This window comes from Taeniopygia guttata, chromosome 12 (assembly GCF_048771995.1).
Source record: "Taeniopygia guttata chromosome 12, bTaeGut7.mat, whole genome shotgun sequence".
In the NCBI taxonomy this organism is placed as follows: Eukaryota; Metazoa; Chordata; class Aves; order Passeriformes; family Estrildidae; genus Taeniopygia; species Taeniopygia guttata.
The window spans coordinates 19,572,178-19,581,680 of record NC_133037.1 but is presented as its reverse complement, the minus strand read 5'-3'; the positions used below and the strand labels follow the sequence as shown (position 1 = coordinate 19,581,680).

The following is a 9,503-nucleotide window of genomic DNA, read 5'->3' as shown; positions in this document are numbered from 1 at the left end:
CATTCAAACATTTGCCATTTTGAGAAGCTTATTTGCCTTTCCAGAAATTGCAAAATCTTCAACACAAATTTCAGGAGGATCTCATCCATCCAGGATACTTCCAAATCCCATCAGCCTCCTCAGCTTGCTGCCACAGCATCCCAGGAGGATTATGGCTACAGAAAAAAGCTAATTAAAACTACAGTCACCTGCAATGCCACTTGCTCAGTTCCCCACATCATCCTCCTCAACTCTACTTTCTCCTCCACTTCCTGACCCTTGTCCTAAGGCACGCTCCAGCTCTGTCCCAAGTGTTCAGCCAGTGTCATCCCTGCTCTGGGGGCTCTAACGTGGTGTGGCTGCACCAGAGAGCACAGGATCTTCTCTGCAAGGGGAAATGGAAACTCCCCAGGATGAGCATTGCTTCATTCAGACCCTTGTTAGCCTCAGATCAAATACTGTACAAACGTTGACATTGACTAACAGCATTTGAACTATAAATTTATTTGCCAGGTTTTTTTTTTTGTACTAATGACCCAATCAAACACATGCCAGCAGCTTTGATTATAGACACATAAGTGGCTCTAGTTCTCTGACAAGATGAGACTAAGTTTTTTATATTCTTGAGAAAAACTGACTTCAAAAGCAAAATTGAGAGCTGCCATTTTCTGTGTCCACATTTCCGAGCTAAAATGCAACAAACCCCCAGTTCCTGTCTGTTCATACATGAGGGAAACACAAAGGGCTGTGAGCCTGTCCACAACTAATCCATTCAGAAAGTTGCGCAGCTCTCTGCAGAAAGGTTTTTTGAGTAGTCAGTCAGCACAGGCAGTTCGGATGCTTTCCTCTTCAAAGCACGCCAGGCTGGCTTTGTGCACAAGGAAAGTATTTTTAGCAATGCACTGAATGGTTTGACATTGAGAGAACTGAGGGACATTGTCATGCTGCAAAAACTTGGACTGGTAATTCTTGTACTGAGGACTTCCTGGGCCCAGAGAACAGCCTGGAAGGATTCATACACATTATAATTATTGCCATTTCTATATCATGCATTCAAAAGAAACTCCTGCTCTCTCATATCATTGCCCAGTCTTCCCAGTGATTGCTAAAATATTCTTGTGGAGACATCCCTCCTCCCATTTCAGACTCAGGATTTAGGTAGACACAAGGTCAAGGACATTGGAATGGATGCTATGGAGTCTTCCCTGGGACTGGTGCTTTGGTAGATACAAAACACAAATAGAAGCAAGTTTATTTGCACATGTAACCCAGATTCCCAGGGAATACAGAGCCAGGACAGCAGCTGCATCCTTACTGCACTTACAGTCTCAGGAATGTAAGATTTCATGATTAAAGGGGGTTTGCACAGAAAATGTCTCCCTTGGTCATTCCTGTTGCAGGGAAAAAAAAAAAAAAAAAAACAAACAAACTTTGGTGCCATAGCATTGATTTAATTTGGGCAAAAAACTGCCTGAAATGTGGAACACAGGAAGGTGTGGATGGATGTTGTCACTGTCCCTGCTAAACACAACTTCCCTGTTCCACAGGACCCCCAGCAGTGGACAGGACCAAGCTGCTGCCCCAGGAAAAAGCTGCAAACTGACGTTAGTACAGACTGGGAAGGAGAGACCAGGTAGATATAAACACCTACAACCATAAAACTGTATTTTCACATTCACTACAAAAGCTTTTAGTCCTCAGGCTGGCAGTCTGCCCTTGGAAGTGCTGAATTCTGTGCTTAGTTATTTAGAAGACAAGAATTATCTATATCATATAAACCAGATCAGTGCCATTGCTTGCTATTACGTGATGAAAACCTGCAGTCCTTAAACTATTCAAAGCACAACATTCTTTATGTCTAACTGAAAAGTAGGGTAATTAGTCAATGTGCACAGCCTTTCATCAACCAGAAGTCTTAAATTATAACTGGTATTAATTGTATATAATTGAAATGATAAATTCCCCAAGATAAATCAAATCTCACTTGTAAATCCTACAAATATTTTTTCCCAACAACTATAAATGAATTCTCATTCATAAGCATTTACAGATTAATGCAGAGCTATGGATGTAATTTCTTTGCAAATTAAGCTATGTCAATGTCACTGCTATTCATAAATCTCCAGGCTCCATATTTTTTAATGAAGTCTAGCAGGTTATGAATCAAGGGGTCTTTTTTGTTTTGTTTTGTGTATAAGCCTTAAGAATCAGAAACAGGTTTTATAATCTAATTTCCCCAGAGATTATGTAACAAATGTGATAAATATACAGTTAGTACAGCAATGATTTTGACAGCTATGACTTTTTCCGCAGGAGAAAGTAATTTGAATTTAGATTAAGACACATCACTGTATCTTTCCTTATAAACTGTTGGATTAAGTTTCCTGATCACTCTGTGTGCACATTTGACTGAGTGAACCAAAATGTGGAAATTAAAAATGTAGGAAGAGAGCAGCTTCTGCATTCCATTGACCTTTATATTAGTTAAGCATTTGAATTTTAATATATGTATGATACATACTTTAATTAAAGAGTAAATCAGAACTCTGACTTCCACAGATTTATGAGCTGTGTATCACCAAAGCTCCATTCAACCTTTCTACCAGCAGCTCCTTCATGGCACACCAGAGCTGATAGCAACAGCATCTGCAGGCTAAAGGTGAGGACTTCTGGCCAGTTATCTTCTGCTTTAATTTAAATGTGAATATGAAGGCAATCAGAAGAAAATATTAGAGAGAGAAAATAATTCAAGCTGGCTGCTCAATGAGTAGAGACAGAGGAGTAAAAGTCTCTTTCTACTTGTACCTAATAATTTTATAGGACAGCCTGTCTGAATTATCCCCCAGCCAAACACAGAATCACAAAATTGTCAAGGTCAGAAAGGACTTTCAAGATCATTAAATCCAACCATCAGCCCAGCACCACTACCCTGTTCACCACTGAACCAGGTCCCCAAGTACCACATTCACATGTGATCTGGGACACTTCCAGGGGTGGGGACTCTCCCACTACCCTCGCAGCTTGGTCCCATGCTTGACCATATTTCATATATGAAGAAATTTGGATAACCACAGCTTAGTGCTCTGAGTAAGTGTATTGTGGTAATAGGGTGTCTGCTGGTTTCCCTGCTGCCGTGGAAGGGAAAGGGTGCACTCCTGCTTTCAATACCATTCCAGTTTCCTTTTTTTAAAATTCCATTTTCTTCAATACCATTCCATTTCCTTACTCAGAAAAAAATGAACAAAACCCCTAAAAATAACCCGCACCCTACTCGTCCCTTCCCAAACCAAAAAACACTCCCTCAGCACAAACTCCTGTGCTGGAGTTGGAGGATGTGATGCTCAGAAACCTGCATACATACTTGTTTTATGGAAGTGGAACACAACAAGCAGATCTTTCACAAGTAATCACTCTGGAGGATGTTAAAAAAATAATAGTTCCTCAGATTGGCTGTTTATTCCTTTTACAGTAAGTTGTATATTTCAGGTAGCTGAAATACGTTCATCACAATTGTTATTACTCTGTCCAGCATATTCCCTTTCTTTCCTACCTCTGCACAGTTCTCAAAGATGCTAAAAAAATCCCTCTATTAGAAGAATTCTTATTCTGAATTTTGTTTGACTTTCATTAGCTCACTCACGCAAATAAATGAGTTTTAGAACACCAGTTTGGATGGATGACTTCCAGCAAGTTGTTTGCTTGTTTGGATCACACTTCTCAAGGGGGTATCAAGTCTTACACAGGAGAGATCCTCCTGTAACTGCTGCTCCCAAAGAGGTGCAGAGCCCAGCCCCAGCCTGACAGCCCCAGGAGTACCTGTATTGAGCTGGAAAGAAAGAGCACAACAGAAATGAGCCCCTGGCTGGGAAATTGCTGGAAGTTTGCTTAGCTCCAAAAGAAGCCCTGAAGCTATGAGGTGTGATGCTGGCTGTACTTTTTTCCCTGTGTGAGACAGTGGTGCCCAGCAGCTTTCTGACTCTTTGTGCTAATGAATGCACTGTAGTGCTGTGAATTTTATCTGGGTTTAGATCAGCTGATGTTCCGCTTTAAAAACAGACCTTCATCCTCTGAAGCTGAGGAACACTTCTTGCAAGGATTCATCATGAATGACAAAGGCTTTAATGCTGTTGTCAATCTGGCCTATCTATAACCCTTAGATGTTGTTTTCCTTGGGCACAATGTTATTTGAGAAGAGCAGGATGATCTGGCTGCAGGCTGAGCCTCAGAGTCCCTCTGCTCCCTGCCTCTTAGCCCTGACATGGGCACAGGGAAGGGACAAAAGTCCAGAGAGCAGAACTGTAGGAATGGAGGGAACATACGGAAATGAGAGGCTACCAGTAACTCTAGAGCTAAATCATCACAGAATCCCAGACTGGTTTATTTGGAAGGACCTTAAAGCCCATCCAGTCCCACCCCCATGGCAGGGACACCTTCCATTGTCCCAGAGTGCTCCAAGTGTCCAACCTGGCTTTGGACACTTCCAGGGATCCGGGGGCAGCCACAGCTGCTCTGGGCACCTGTGCCAGGGCCTGCCACTCTCAGGGTAGTGTGGCATTCACATTCTCTGGGCAGAGGGACACAATCCTGTCTCTCAGGAGAAGCACAGAGAGAAGAGAATACAATCTTTATCTCTGCTCCTTTGTTTTCCCCATGTGGAATGTGGTGTGGGGATTTTTTATGTGCAGGGATTGCTGGGTTGGATTCTGGTGAAGGGTGTTTGGGGTCAGTGACCAATGGGACCCAGCTGTGGCTCGGGCTCTCAGCAGAGAATCACGAGTTTGACTTAGGTAAGTAAAATGTCAGTATATAGAATAATATAGTATCTCTTTGAATAGTATATTAATATAATATAGTATAGTTTTAATAAAGCTATCCTTCAGCCTTCTGATCTGGAGCCAGACATCATAATTTCTTCCCTGGATCCAGGATTTGCTGCACTTTTACTGTAGTGTAGGTCTTCCCACAGGGAAAAATTTCTTCCTAAAATCTAATCTAAACCTACTCTTCTTCATATTAAGGCCATTCTACCTTGTCCTGCCCCTCCATCCCCTGTCCCAGTCCCCCTCCAGCTCCCCTTTAAGCCCTGGAAGGGGTTCTGAGCTCTCCCTGGAGCCTTCTCTTCTCCAGCTCTCCCAGCCTGGCTCCAGAGCAGAGGGGCTCTGGAGGAAAACTGGTGACCTGCACTGCCCAATGTGTTGGGAAGGTGTTTGATTGCCCTTGTGCATCCTGCAGTTGTTGCCTGCCCATTTCACAGACCAGCACAGGCTCAGCACCGTGCTCACCTCAGCAGTCCTCACGCCTTCTTTGGCAGCCAGGCTACATCCGGTACATTAATTCATAACTGGAGGCAGTGGCCATCAGCTTCTCCTGTATTTTGACTTGTACAACTCTGAACATTTGCACAGCCAGAGAGAACACTAAAACCAAGCGGGGAAAGGGCGCTGTGATGTGCTTCTTGTCCCACTGAGCACCCCCAGCAGCCCACGGCAGACCCGGGATGTCCCCAGGGCCAGAGCAGCCCCAGCAGCTTTGCAGAGGCTGATGGAGCACCGGGCTCTGCAGTGAGGGCATTAAGCATTAAGGTCACTGTGGGGACAGCTCAGCAAAGGAAGAGGATCACAGCAGGCAGGACTTGGGCTCAGGGCAAACAGTGCTGGCACCCCCGAGCCTGGCTGAGAAACTGGTTGGGGCCGCAGCCAGAAAAGGTGAAAGGCTGCAGGTGTGGGATGAAGTTCCTGTGAAAGTGCTGTGGTAAGAGAACTGCTAACTAATTCAATACCAAAATACTTGCTTTGGTAGAAGGCTGCTTCTGAAACTCATGCAGATTGAAACAGCAAAGCTGCAGCTTCAACACTGCACTGAGGTTTGCAGTCCTTTCCTGAGAGACTCCAAAGATGTGACTCTTGGCAAGGCAGTGAGAGAACTGCAAACCAGTTCCCTCTCAGCCAGATATGGTGGGACCCCCATTCAGCCATGCAGCAGAGCTCCCACCCCTGTCCTCACAGCAAACGTCTCTAAAACTGTCCTGAGGCCCATTCCCCTCCTCTGCCTCAGTCAGAGCCCTCCAGAGTCCCACTGCAGGGAGCAGAAATTCATTTCCCTTCACACATCTGAGGGGTAGAGAGCACATGTTTCACTGCCCCTGAGGAATGTAAAATAAATTGAGGAGCACTGGCATGCTCAAAGCCCTGGAGCAGCTGCCATCAGTTTTATATAACAGGTTGTGGTTGTCCCTGACAGCTTGACCTTGACTATCATCTTTGCCCTTGAAGGCTCCTTTCCTTGGGCAGGTTGGTCTCTTCCCTGTTCCTTCCTTGCCTCTCATCCCGCCCCATCTCTCTCCCAGCTGTGGCTGCTGTTTGTTCCTTCCCAGTTACTAAATCCAGTTTTGTCTTGGAAAAGACTGAGAACACACTGCTGCACCATCATCCCTCCAAGAACTCACACAAAGCTTCCTAAGTTAGATCTTCTTTCCCTGTGCTGCTGCAGAAGCACAGGCAATGTTTTAATCGATCGTTATTCCTCCCATTTCAAACAGGGAGGGAGGAATCTCTGGAGCAGTGATGGTGCCCTGGGGTCCTGGTGATCCAGGGAAGCTCATCTGAGCTGCACAGCACAATGGGCTGAGCCCAGAGGTGCCACAGGAACAGCTCAAAGTGCTGAAACCCAGGAAACATTGAAGGCTTTTGTCAGTTTTCCACTTTACTCCCTTTTAATGCTTCACCCAAAGATGAGCTCTTCACAAGGTAATGGAAAACACCCAGCCAGCACTAAATGCTTCCTGCCACTTTTTGATGAAGAAAATCCCTAAGGTTGTAATTTCAATCAATCTGTTAGGATATACATTTTTATTCCTTATTACTATTACTTCTGCTTATATAGAAGACAAATAATGTAAGATTTAACTCCGTGAGACTCAAGTTTTGTACAAACTCACTTAGTATCATCCTAATGTACAGCTTAAGTTAGGGCTTGAATATTTCTCAGTACTTCTGCAAATAAATCATTAGAACTGTACCCATCATTTACCAGCCCATCTCTGCTTGTCCTAATGAGCAACACATTGCATTTATCACCCCCTCTGTCATCATTTATCACGGTGTAGTCCATTAAAATCCTTGAACAAACCTCTCCCCTGCACTGAGGAGCTGCAGGATTTGACCCACTTAAATTTAATAAGAGACAGATTCTCTCTGAAAATTCTCTGATGCTAGTAATTTGCATGGGTTTCTTTTTTTAGATTAGATTGTCTAGCATTTAAGGCTCAGATAATTAAGTAGATTTATATTTATATTGTCTTATTATTTACTCATGTCTGTTACTTAAAACCTAATAACAAACAATGACATTATTACTCAAATACTTAAGATATCCATAATTGAAATCAGGATCCAGTGCAAATGACTGCTTATTCTGACTTGATGGATAAATAAACATTCATTAGTAAAAGCAATGAGGACAGCAATAAAGAGTAAACCCTTGCTCTCCTTATCCTGTGTCACATGGCCAGGACATGCAGCATTGCCTTGAAGGTGGGAAGATGCAGACATCAATATGAAGGATGGGAAAGCAAGTTGGAAAGTCAAATCTGATATAATTTTGTTCATTAAGGTCTTGGGATACAAGCAAGACAAGGTTTGAGGGAGGAGATAACATCTTTATTGCACATAGGGATAGAATGATAAAAAGAAATAAGCATTCAAGCTCAAAATGCTTTTTCAACTGGCATGCTGTAAAGCTTGTCTGCTCTTCCAAGAATATCATTATGTCTCAGGAATGATATTATCTCTCCCTGCAGACTCGATAGTGCTTAAAATGTCAGCTCTTCTTGAAGATGTCTGCTTTGCACCTTCCATCTGTTCCCAGGGATGAAGCTGCTGTCCATCACTGCTTCCCACCTCTCCCACAGCAACGTGGGAAAAGGCAGAGAAGGGTCTCCAAATAAAATATATATTTTAGATTAATATTAACCTCATTTCCATACCTCAAACTGTTGGCAGAGACCACAGAGCATGGGTATTTTATGCCTACATGTGAAATACTATTTATAGGAGTCAGCTCTCTGAGCAGGCACAGGAAAAAGTTACCAGTTGTTTCAGTGCAATATGTATACAGTAAAATTAGTCTATAATCCTTAAGAAAAATCTTTTACTGGGAAGAAAAAGGAGTTAAGAAAAAAAGAGTTTATGGGTCTACCAAAATTAGTTTTAGTTCTTTCTAAAAAGAAATAAGAAAAAACTAAAGCAAACAGGAAATACCCTAAACTCATATTGTAGATGCTTAGGTTGCATTTATTTTTATTAAAACTGTACAAAAAAACCCAATCAGGCTTTTGTGTTTATGCAGTATGGATAAGGAATAGCATATTCCTCATTTTTGAGAGGGAAGAAAGGTAGAGTTTAGCTGATTTGCCCAGTCACACCACATCCCTACCAGAGCATGGAATTAAACCTTGCTCCTTTCCCAAAGAGGTGTCCTTTGGACAGAGCAGTCCCAGGAAGGGCCAAAGCCAAACCAGCCCTGCTGGGGAATTCCCAGCATGGTTTTACTGCGGGCAGAAGGGAGGACTGGGAGCCTTTGGAGCCAGTCCCTGGCAGGAACGCAGGCAGGCAGCTGGAGTGGTGTCCCTGGCTCATGGACAAAGGCCGGCACGATGTTGGATGCCCACTGCCGCTGTCTCTGCTCCTGGACCAGGGCCACCACCGAGAAGCCGCAGAAGGTGGCGAGTGGCTCCAAGGGCCACGAGGGGCCCAGCGTCACCGAGCTGATCACCGAGGCCGTGTCCGCCTCACGGAGCGCAAGGGGCTCTCCCTCGCCACGCTCCGGAAGGCGCCGGCCGCCGGCGGCTACGACGTGGAGAAGAACAAGAGCTGCAGCAAGCTGGGGCTCAAGAGCCTCGTGAGCAATGGCACCCTGGGGCAGCCCAAAGGCCTTGGGGCCTCTGGCTCTTTCAAGCTGAACAAGAAGCCGGGTGAGACAAAAGAAAAGGCAACGAAGAAAAACCAGCTGCCATGCCGAAGAAGCCAGCAGCCTAGAGGCCCGCCAGCATGGCCAAGAATCCCAAGAAAGCAGCAGCAGTGAAGGAGAGCCCCAAGAAGGCAAAGAATTCGGCAGCCAAGAAAGCGGCCAAGAGTGCCAAGAGAGCCGCAGAGGCAGGCCCCAAGAAGGCAGTGAAGAGCCCAGCTAAGGTGAAAGAGGTGAAGCCCAAAGCAGCCAAGCCTAACACAGTCAAACCCAAAATGGCCAAAGCAAAGAAGGCAGAGCCAAAAAAGAAGTAAGATGTCTGAGAGAAATTGAGAGTCTACACATTCAAATAAACCCTGTCATCTTAAATCATTCTTTGTCATTACAGTCCTCTAATGATGTCCAATTACCTAAACTGAAGGTACTGGTACGGGACCTTGTCACTCGGGGCGTGGGTATGCATGTATTTCCACAGACACTGGTATTCCATGGGTGACAACCCTCTGCACCAGCTGGATGGAAATCCCAGACCTCTGGAATGACAATTCACCTGGACCTCA

General features: G+C 44.5%; 1 pseudogene; it reads left to right on the top strand.

Annotated features, from left to right (window-relative positions):
* The first annotated feature begins 8,501 nt into the window (after positions 1 to 8,501).
* LOC100219612 (uncharacterized) lies at positions 8,502 to 9,257 on the top strand (annotated as a pseudogene).
* Positions 9,258 to 9,503: the final 246 nt, after the last annotated feature.